Below are 11,350 nucleotides of genomic sequence, written 5' to 3'. Positions count from 1 at the left end.
GTGACTTCCCGTAATAAAATAACGTTGAATCCACATCAACCACCCACTTTTCCCTGACCACCCGTGATAATAAGGGTAATAGAATGTTTGCACCAAAGGCGACTATGCTTCTCGTGAGAGGCGACCAACGGAACCAGGTCAGACTTGGTTGCCACATGTCATCGGTTCACAGCTGCTCAGATCGATGATCATGTTGTTGATCACTGGAATGTCTGGTCCAGCCGCGATTATTCACAAATGCTGTCATATAGCTGGTATATTACTCACTGTCCTTAAGATGGAAATCGAAAAGTCCAGTGAAGATGAATTCTACCTCGGATCTGTTAGCAGAAATCTGTTAGTAAAATAATTCGGTTTGAAACCGCCAAACCACAAAGAAATATTAGGAAATATTAACGTTTACATAATAAAATTTAACTAAGTATACAAATCACTGAAATGAATGTATGTATGTTGCTAAAAGTAGTCTTGACATAATTTCAATTGAAAACCAAACATGGGATAAAACTGACTGAGCGGTAAAGTTTCGATTTGTTCATCATAGCAAGTATTAAGGACAAGCACACAGTCCACCCTTTTGAAATACTGCCCAGTTATTCCGACTGAAAGACACATATATACTAAACAGCAACAGAAACCCAAGTTGCAAAACAATGAAATTTCAGCGTTCATGTTTATGGAACGTTCATGGTAAAGTGACAGAAAGCCAGACTTGCGTTTCTTTGCAGCATATTATGAAACACTCTAACCAATAGTGACTGTTTCCTGCAGTCTGATTGGTTAATTACCCTTGTGGAATAATGTCCAACATTCCTGAAAATGATGGCCGAATAACCGCACATTAATACGTGGGCACTTATACGTAATACTTTCGATGCATGAATTTGCAAGATTACCACCTCCGTTTTCTTTCTCTGGGATTTTCGACAAAACCTTGGAAGAAATATTCACAGATGATGGTAAGTACAATCCCACTGCACATAATCATATGTGATCAGATAGTAAAGTGAGCCATAAAATAATATCCTTCAATGATCTGTATTCACAATCGAAATGCTCTGTAAATCTCAAGCATTTATGTATTAAAATATCCCGAGTATTATTATTCAGCCAAACAACATGTTAATGGTACAAAAGACACCAGTCACAGCACTCCGGACGTTTCCACTTCCCCTGGAAACTTTATCGCTAACGCTGACCCGGCTCCATCTTGTTCACAGAGCGTCCCTCCTCAGTCCCCCTTTGCTAAGGTTGATACAAATGTCCTGGATAATAACTGATGGGTCCTTATCGAAAGTTAGTTTAGTTTTACGCCTTGCTCAGCAATATTCCAGCCATATGGCGGCGGTCTGTAAATAATCTATTTTGGACCAGACAAGCCAGTGATCAACAGCATAAGCATCTATCTGTGCATTTGGAAACCGATGATATCTGTCAACAATGTCAGCGAGCTTCACCACCCGATCTAGTTAGTCGCCTCTTACGACAAGCATAGTCGCCTTTTATTGCAAGCAAGTGTTGCTGAAGGCCTGTTCTACCCCGGGACCTTCATGTGTCCTTATCGAAAGCAAGTGAGAGAAGTACCATTTAGGACGTAAAACTCTTCAGTGTTGTGCAACGTTTAACATCTTGTAAACAAACCAAAGGACGTTCTTGGGAGGCATTTAGACGATGGCATTCTACCTAATATAAGACAAAATGTTATGGATGCCAACCTTTTCTTTGTTATTTACACGACGTTTCCTTGCCCCTTCGTCAGGTGGATGCTGACTAACAGGTAAACAGGGTATATATACTAGTAATGTACTTGAAGTCTGAAATTTTAATTTTAATTTTAAACACGCATATACAGTGAAAACAGCAGTTAAAAGAGAAGGAAAATTTCAAAGGCCGGTATGATGTTGTTACAGTGGATAGTCGATAGAAGCAAATGAGTCTGATTGGTATGCAATAGGGTGGCCGATAGTGAGCTAAGGTACTAAGGGTTGGGATGAAACTGTTATCGTGATTCTGTTTGGTACACCTCAGGGTGTTTTGGCCAAAATTCACTACCACTAACGATGAAAAACATTTTCAGAGGTCACCCTGATATCCCGTACCGGAATCGAGTTTAAAGTTTAACGTCATACTGCACCGAATCAAGCAGTGTACAGAAGAGGATGTATCCGGCAATTCTGCATGGGTCTTTGCCACGTTTTCATCATCTAGGCTCCCTTCGCACTTGCAAAGTTATTCATTGTGTCCGTTATGGGAATGTTTCGGGGCATAGACAAATCTACCAGTTATATAAATGTCAACTTCATCAATCAACAGTAGAAATAACCTGACACGACCAAACCCAAGTGGTCATCCTTGACTGTACCATTCTACGTGAGATCACATGAGGTGGAGAGGGTAGCATAAAGTGGAATTCTTTCATAGTCTGACACCGTGATTTTTAAACTAAATTTGCCAATGTTGAATTCCAATAAAATAGAACAAACCAAACTGTTTATCTTCTAATTGCAAATGTGGCGCCAATTATGTTTTCCTTACGTAAATATCATTTTGTTAAACATTCCAGCCCAAACAATAACGTCACTAAATCTTTGATTTACCATTAGCACGTATTGCGTACTCTGTCTCGTTCAGGTACACACTTGTCCTCTCTTTTTTATATGCAGCGCAATGTTAAAGGTTTGAAGCAGCTGATAAGAGGACATGAGTGAACAACACTTATAGTGAGACATCCAAGACCAGTTGATAACGAAATGAGGTCAAGCTGTACTCCAACAACATGGGCGTTATCCAGAAGTGCGTGTGCGTGTGCGTATGCGTGTGCGTGTGCGTGTACGTGCATACACCCCCTCCCCCGTCACACCTACACACACACCCAGTTGGTTATGAAAGAGTATGAAATAACAGTGAAATTTCTCATGAAAACGGGTGGAAAGTGAACTCTGCATCACCTCACCCCCATCCGAACCACCACCTTTCCCCAAACGCTGTATTCACACAAAGAATCAAATGACTGAGTGGTGAGTGGTTGGGTGGGTGGCTGAGTGAGTGGTTGAGTGAGTGAGTGAGTGAGTGGTTGGGTGGGTGGCTGAGTGAGTGAGTGGTTGATTGAGTGCGTAAGTTAAAATCAATATTGCTACGTTTTGAAGTCCTGTTCCCTTATTTGTTTCACTCAGTATATTACTATTGTTTGTATAAATTCGATAACGATTCAGAATCAGTTTTATTATTACAGCTTTATCGGACGAGCACGCATGTAGGTCTCAATATACATACTGACGGACCAAACACACACTGGTTGATAACACTGACTATCATATTTCTATATCAACACATTGTATATTCATATACCATAAACAGCACTTATACATATACATTCTACAGTGTGCAGCATTTGTACCTTGACGTCGTTTATAGTTGAGATAATTATTCAAGGAAGATTAATGTGATCTGTGATGTGTTGCTTATAGAAATCTATTGAAAAATATCCATGTACATATCGTGACTCCCTCACCAGATACCGAAACATGTTTAAAATTTTAAAAAAGAAATTTCTCGCCTAACTAACGCTGACGATGTTTGCTGGCGGTTGGTGCCACAGTCAGAAACAGAAGCACGTGACCTTGATAACGGTTACGAGAAGCCAAGGTGAACAAAAAACTGGTTATCTCCGTAACTTCATTGATAAAGTATACCATATCCCTCGGGTGTTGTCAGCTGTCGATTGTACACAGTTAGAGGTTTGGTCCTGTTCACATACTTGCCCAATTCGTCCGATTTCAAGGAAGTTTTGGTATTGCTAAACAGACATGGTCGACCAAGAGAGAAGGAGAGTGCATATTGCTAATGGAATTATCTCCGCCTTGGTGCTCGCATGTGGTGAGTAAACATTGAAGTCTGGGTCGTCCCTTAAAGGTCAGGGGCAATGGAGAAGCACGGAAAAGGATGAGATCCTGGGAACTCGGGGTGATGGACGAGCATGAGGAAGTGGGGACTTTGGGATGATGGACAAGCATGAGTTACTGGGGACCTCTGGTCATGGACAAGTAGGGACTTTGGGTACAGGACAAGTCTTAGGTATTGGGAACACGTGGCGATGGAAAAGCCTGAGGGACTGGTCATGGGTACTAAGGGTGATGGACAGGTATGGGTTAGTGGAGACCTTGGGTACAGGGAAACCATGAGGTACTAGGGCCTGCGGGACTTTAGGTACTGGACAAGCAGTGGAGACGTTAAATGATTGCCAGGCGTGAAGTACTTGGGACTTTGAGAGGATTGAGAAGTGTGAGGAAGCTGGGACCTTGGGTACAGGGGAAACATGAGGTACTAGAGCCACAGGGCAAGCATTAGGTACAGGGGACATTGGGCACTGGGGTAGTATGTGGTTCCAGAATCCTTGGATCCAGGGCAAGCATTAGGTACAGGGGACATTGGGCACTGGGGTAGTATGTGGTTCCAGAATCCGTGGATCCAGGGCAAGCATTAGGTACAGGGGACATTGGGCACTGGGGTAGTATGTGGTTCCAGAATCCTTGGATCCAGGGCAAGCATTAGGTACAGGGGACATTGGGCACTGGGGTAGTATGTGGTTCCAGAATCCTTGGATCCAGGACAAGCATTAGGAAGCTGGAGGCCCAAGGCCCAAGGCCCAAGGCCCTCCACATGCCTGAGGAGTTGAGTCACTAGACAATCTTTCACTCGTAAACATTGAGGTTCTGCTGACCTAGTTTAATGGATAAGTATTAGTATTCGAGATTCGGGTATTAGTAAAGCATGGTTACTACTCTGAAGGGAACGTGTGTTACTTGTTACTCTGATGAGGTTAAACCATGATTACTGTTTATCATGGTGCTGGACAAATATTACTTACCTGTTCCTCTTCAGTCCAGCTTTGTGGCTTATAAAGTTAGAAACATATTCATGACTATTTGCTGCATTGGAATTGTATAAGATGCAATTTGATGAAAACAGAATTTTCCGGGTTTCATTGTTTTTTCAATCTTTGGATACAACGTATCAGGGGTTCTTCTGGCCCCATCGACCACCTTCGCCCCCAATACTGCTGTAACCTAATTTACCCTGTCAGGTTTTGAGGACACGGCTGTGGACCCAAGATAAAATTAGCTTTTGTTTGTTTATCGATTTCTCGCTGAAATCGGCACTCCGCCGTTGTCACGTCCACGGCCAGGTCGTTGGAGTATGTGAAAGCAATATCATGTAAAATGAAAGCAGTGCACACAAAATATATCCATACTTACATGGGGCGTGGCTGTGTCTTCTGAACACAGATGTAAGTTGACATATATTATGATACGTTTCATGAGTCACATTAAAGGGTCAGTTATTTGTCACATATTATCCAACTACAAGAAAATAATCTATATATTATATATAACAAATAAACATTAAATTATACAAAATTATCCCAGAGTTTCTGCTGAGAGAAAGAAAGTGAAATACCTATACATTGCATTGCATTGTCATACATATAATTTGAAACTGTTGCCTACCATTTCTGGATACTCGATCTTTTTTTTGCAAAGAAACGGACTCGTTTTATGTATTTGGTGCATACTCTAGTATAAGGGATAAATATGCAAAGAAATATAAGATATTATTAAATATATCAAGATATATTTTAGTAGCTTCCCCACAAGTATAAGTTTAATACCTATTCTACAAAGTGAAAATATGATATGATAAGAATGTGATGTATGATAAGAAATGTATGTATATTCTTGCATCATGTAAACAAGGGACACAAACTGTACATACTGTAAAATGCGCTGATGTGTCACACATTATCATGATTGCAATCTAGACCGGTGAATACAAAAAATATAAAGAGCTAATATAATTTCGTGATATACCTCTGATTTTCCAACACAGTGTGTTTATCTCTTGAATGAACAATTGACTCTGCTTTTATCACAGACTTCTTGTGAATGAGGAAAGGCGCTTTTGGTTTTTGCACAATCCATATTCATTGTGTCGTTATATATTTATGTTTTACCATTATTTAACAACATTTGACCATGCATCAATTTCCACCTTGTGTCCATACCAGAAAGCTTCCAATTTGGTCCCTAAAAGGATATGTTAACAGTTGAATGGCAATATATCTGGGAATAATTCGCCTTATCTTTACGGTTCTTCTGTGGAATATTCGTAATGCTGACATTAAAAACATAAAATCTTTCAGTTTATTGCCGATTCCCCCACATAAGCATACACACACAACCAGTCAATGCTGTTTCATTTCCATAAAAATCATGTAAGAAATGAATATTGATTTTCCGGTGTCTAATTCCTTCATCATTCTTTTAATTTACTACTTACATTGTATATTTCTATCCTGCAGGGACTGTTTTCACTGCCTTGATGGGCGTGTACTTCGACAGTTTCTTCAAAGACATGTCACGTTTTACAGGATTTGCATATCTTCCAGTATGGGTTTTAGGTTTTGCTGTAAGTACCTCTATTGTTAACATCGTCATGCATGCAGATGTTCCTATAAATTGCATATGACACCGGAATCCTGAGTGCAGTGGGTTCTCGTTCCCCCCTTTAACCCTAACCCTAAACCCAACCTCGTTCACCTATGAAGATCCGGTTAGGATTGATCTTCAGTAACTAATAGGAGGCGATATGTCATAAAAGGCGACATGTCATAAGAGGCGACTAACGGGGTCTCGGATTTGGCTGACGGATGTCATCGTATCCCCAATACATAGAACGATGCTCACTGTCTGGTCCAGACACGATTATTGTCAGACCGCCGCCATATTGCTGGAACATTGCTGAGTGCGGTGTAGAAACTCACTCACTCATTCTGCCCCTTGTTGCTAGGTGTCAGCACCGTACACAAATCTCTGAGTTCCAGCAAAATGGTAAATGTCAAAAACCTACTACTTAAGATCGGCTCCCATTGAAGGTGACAAGCTGTTGCATATCATTTATGTTATATGATGTTCAGCACTGTAGTATGTTCCACATACGGCCATTATAATCACATTGATTGTGATTTTAAATCATGCATGTGTGACATTTGTTTTATTAATATGTGTTAATGTCTGTTATCTTGATTTTGTTTTATTCGTAATATGCACTAATTGTCTGCGTTGTTATCATATATCATATGATACATGAATGTCACTTATCTTATCAGCGTTTTTTTACATGCTAGAAGCATACATAGATTATCTTATCATTGCTATATAAACTCGACGACCGAAGACACTTTGCACCCGATTACAATGACTCTCATTGGATAAAATATAAACAAAAGTTTGAGGTCTGAGAAACAGGTGCAGTCCAGATATAGAAATCATCAACACAAATATTGTGTTTGTTACTATTTGAGATTAAATGCACATTCTATAGATGTTAAGTAATATTAACCACAACTGTGCAACTGTGCCATCAGTTTATATACGATGCATGGATATTTATATATCATATATAATGAAAAATAATCATGATTATATTTAAGATCCGGATTAGAATTGTCGTAAGAGGCGACTAACTGGATCGGCTGGATCGGGTGGTCAGGCGAGCTAACGTGGTTTGCACAAATCATCGTGTCCCACTTACCCAGATCGATGCTCATGATGTTGATCACTGGATTGTCTGGGTAAATAATTCACTGGCCGCCGCCATATTGCTAAGTGCGGAGTAAAACAATAAGGAAAAAATCAAGCAGTTATATATTTGTGTTCCAGTACATCGTGCCAGGACTCATTGGAATCGTGGCAACATGCTGCCAGGCGAAAGGAGGCGTAAGAATATTTCCATCCATCTAGGTCCTTAGAAACAAGCATTCCACTGGTACCCAGTCAACGTGATATATCGAAGCTCACCCAGTGCATGTTTTATATCGAGACATGGCTATTTAATCCTAACAGTTACTTATCATAATCGGAGAACGTTACTTACATTCAGAACTTCAAATCACTATCTACCAACTGATACTGGACGATGAACCCCCGATAGTCGACAGTTTGAAAATCCAAAATGGCTGCCAAAATGGCCGTTAAAAAGGAATTGATGGATTTTCTAAACCTAATGTTGTTACGAATAAGCTCAAAAAGGTTTTCTTTGGCCTTAGCAATATTTTCCTCAAGCCAGAAACCTTCCCCTTTTGTTCGTCACGAATTATGATATGCGCCATGTCCCGGCGTTCTCTCATCACATGGTGCATCGTTAGTAGAGTTTAAAGTGGTGTTAAATGCTTAATAACTATGATAGCACATACTCACCGCTATAAGCATCTGTGTATGAGGACCAACACAAACGACGGAGTGCAGCAAGCTAAATGTGTTTTCCTCTCCTGCAGTATGTCACCCAGATGATCTTCTGCATCCTGACACTTTTGGCCATGGGGATTTTCGTTATCGTGGCATTACTGGCATTGACAGGAATCAGCTATGCCAACTCCTCCTGCGAGTAAGAATACTTCCTTATTCATAGATGTAACAGGGACCCCATGATCAGTACTTCGGCTGACAAACAGCATCATTCCTGCGAGGATTATCAGTTCCTTAACAACAATGAGACCATTCCAAAAAGTATGATAATCCTTGCAGGAATAAGAAAATTCCGATCTAACCATTCCCATTAGCTAACTACGAGGGGAAGTCAATAAGTTCATAGAAGTGGGTGCTGATATATCCTTGGTGATGTTGTCATTGGTGTCATTATTGAGTTGATTCATCTGTGACTCTGTATACTGATACCCAACCTTCCTCGAGCATTTACTTGAGAGTTAGAGCCTTTAAAAGACGATTACCCTGCACAAATCATGGAAACCTCCAAAACTGAGTTTCGTGCAGTTATCAAGTTTCTCACTAAAGAAGGTGTGAATGCAACCGAAATCCACAAACGCATGATCAATGTGTATGGCGAGGAAGCCCCTCAATATTCCACTGTGGCAAAATGGTCAGCTGAGTTTAAGCGAGGTCGCAGCTCCTTGGAAGATGACCCACGGTCAGGAAGACCTTCTGAAGCCATTACAGAAGATACAATTGCCCGGATCCAACGCTTAATTATGTCCGATCGGAGAATAAAGGTGGACGAGATAGCTTCAGAGTGTGGCATTTCACATGGAAGTGTTTGCACAGTGATCCTTGAACACCTGCACATGTCCAAGGTATCCGCAAGATGGGTCCCTCGTAACCTAAATGCACATGATCGTCACCAGAGAGTTGAATCCAGTCGTGAGCCGTTGGACATCTACAACGCTGATCCTGATAACTTCCATGCTCGTCTGGTTACTGGGGATGAAACCTGGATGCATCACTGGGATCCCGAAACCAAACAAGAATCCATGCAGTGGAAGCACAAGCATTCTCCTGCACCCAAGAAGTTCAAAACACAACCTTCTGCTGGCAAGATCATGGCAACCGTTTTCTGGGATTCAAAGGGTGTGATTCTCATAGACTATAAACCACCTAAAACTACGATCACAGGGGCTTACTATGCTGACTTGTTGAAAAGATTGAGAGCGGCCATCAAAGAGAAGAGGCGTGGGAAGTTGACAGCTGGAGTCATGCTTCTCCACGACAATGCACCAGTCCACAAGAGCACAAGCTTCTCTTCAACAATGTGGCTTCGAACAACTAAACCATCCCCCATACAGTCCAGATCTGGCCCCCAGCGACTACTATCTGTTTCTCAATTTGAAATCTCACTTGCGTGGAACAAGATTTGCCAATGATGATGACCTCAAGGCAACAACAGAGGCGTGGCTGAGGGACCAATCTGAAGACTTCTATTTCAAGGGCATAGACAGTCTCAAAGACAAATGGGCAAAATGCATCGAGGTTCAGGGAGACTATATTGAAAAATAAAACCAATATCACAACCATTGTGTTCTGTTTTATATCGAGTTCTATGAACATATTGACTTCCCCTCGTATTACGAATGTTAACAGCTGTGGCAGCCAAGTATGACTGAATCCATCTTCATGTCTAATAAAGTGACATTTGTCAGTCGCGCTATTTTTAATCAGAACTGATTCTTGACTATATGTGGTTGTCACTGGAAAGCTGGGCTCCGTCTCGCATATCGCAAAGGCAGTCGGGAACCAGCTTAGCATCGGAAGTAGCTCCTCGCGAGACTTACTGGTTCAATTCCAGTGGCAATTATCAGTTTTATTGGAATATTATAGTTGATGAGTAATATCAGCGGGATACGATAGCGAAACACTCCTTAAATAATGGGAAACAGTCTACCACTGGAGTATTTCCAGAACCGGAATCCAACTCGAACCACACTGTTTTCTATTGTATGTTTTGTCTGTCTAGCAAATGCCTTGGATGATCTGTGCACTGACACTGCCGGGAGTTTCTTCGCCGTCCTGTACAGCATTATGATCAGCATGGTACTTGGTTGGATCCTCACACTGGTCTCCACGATTCTGGGCGGTGTGCTGGCTTGTAGTCGACAGGTACGTTTCACAAAACCGGACCCCTATTAATCCGAACACCTTTATAACAAAAGCCCGGTTATGGACAGTTGTGTTGATTAGATCATAAGTAATTGTTTATCCAAACTATTTCCGAGGGTATAGCACGTCCAGATTATCGTGGTTTCCTATTTTGAAATCACTAGAAACGAGAAACTAAAACTTAAAATTGTAGCATTTCAGAGAAAAGTAGGAGTTGTTTCTGCAAGACTGCTCCACGAAAATAGTGATATGCATTGAAAATGCTTCTCCTACGAGTTAATAGTGGTAGCACATTGAGACAACGTGTTTCAGTTTAGTACGATTTAGTCACTATCTCTTATTATACTGACTGTAAGCTGATTATTCCTTGATTTAACCTTAAATCTATTAACATCTTTCATAACGTCTCGGACGGGAGTCGAAACACCTACCGTCCTCACTATGAGACCTTCTTTACCCACTGCACCACGGAGATGGAATGTCTGTGATGAAACTTGATCTAATATGTCCATAAATGTGACACACCAACATATTTCAGACCACACCGGGAATGGTAATGGTACCAATGACCACAATGAGCGGCAATCAAATGATGCAAGCGGGATGGACACCAAATATGGCAGTACCACAAGCAAACACAGTGCCCGCTGCGGGCAACAATCAGATGATGCAAGCGGGATGGACACCAAATATGGCAGTACCACAAGCTAACCCAGTGCCCGTTGCGGGAAACAGTCAGATGATGCAAGAGGGATGGACACCAAATATGGCAACACCACAAGCAAACACAGTGCCCGTTGCGGGAAACAATCAGATGATGCACGCAGGATGGACGCCAAATACGGCAATGCCAACAACAAACCAAGGATTTCAAGTCGAAAAATATTAGTTCCTCTTCTCAGTGT

General features: G+C 41.3%; 1 pseudogene; it reads left to right on the top strand.

The window, feature by feature from the left end:
* The first annotated feature begins 3,806 nt into the window (after window positions 1–3,806).
* On the top strand, window positions 3,807–11,334 carry LOC137287697 (uncharacterized; annotated as a pseudogene).
* The last annotated feature ends 16 nt before the right edge of the window (window positions 11,335–11,350 follow it).

This window comes from Haliotis asinina, chromosome 6 (assembly GCF_037392515.1).
Source record: "Haliotis asinina isolate JCU_RB_2024 chromosome 6, JCU_Hal_asi_v2, whole genome shotgun sequence".
NCBI classification, from domain to species: Eukaryota; Metazoa; Mollusca; class Gastropoda; order Lepetellida; family Haliotidae; genus Haliotis; species Haliotis asinina.
The sequence above is the reverse complement of the archived record's forward strand: the minus strand, read 5'-3'. Positions and strand labels throughout refer to the sequence as shown.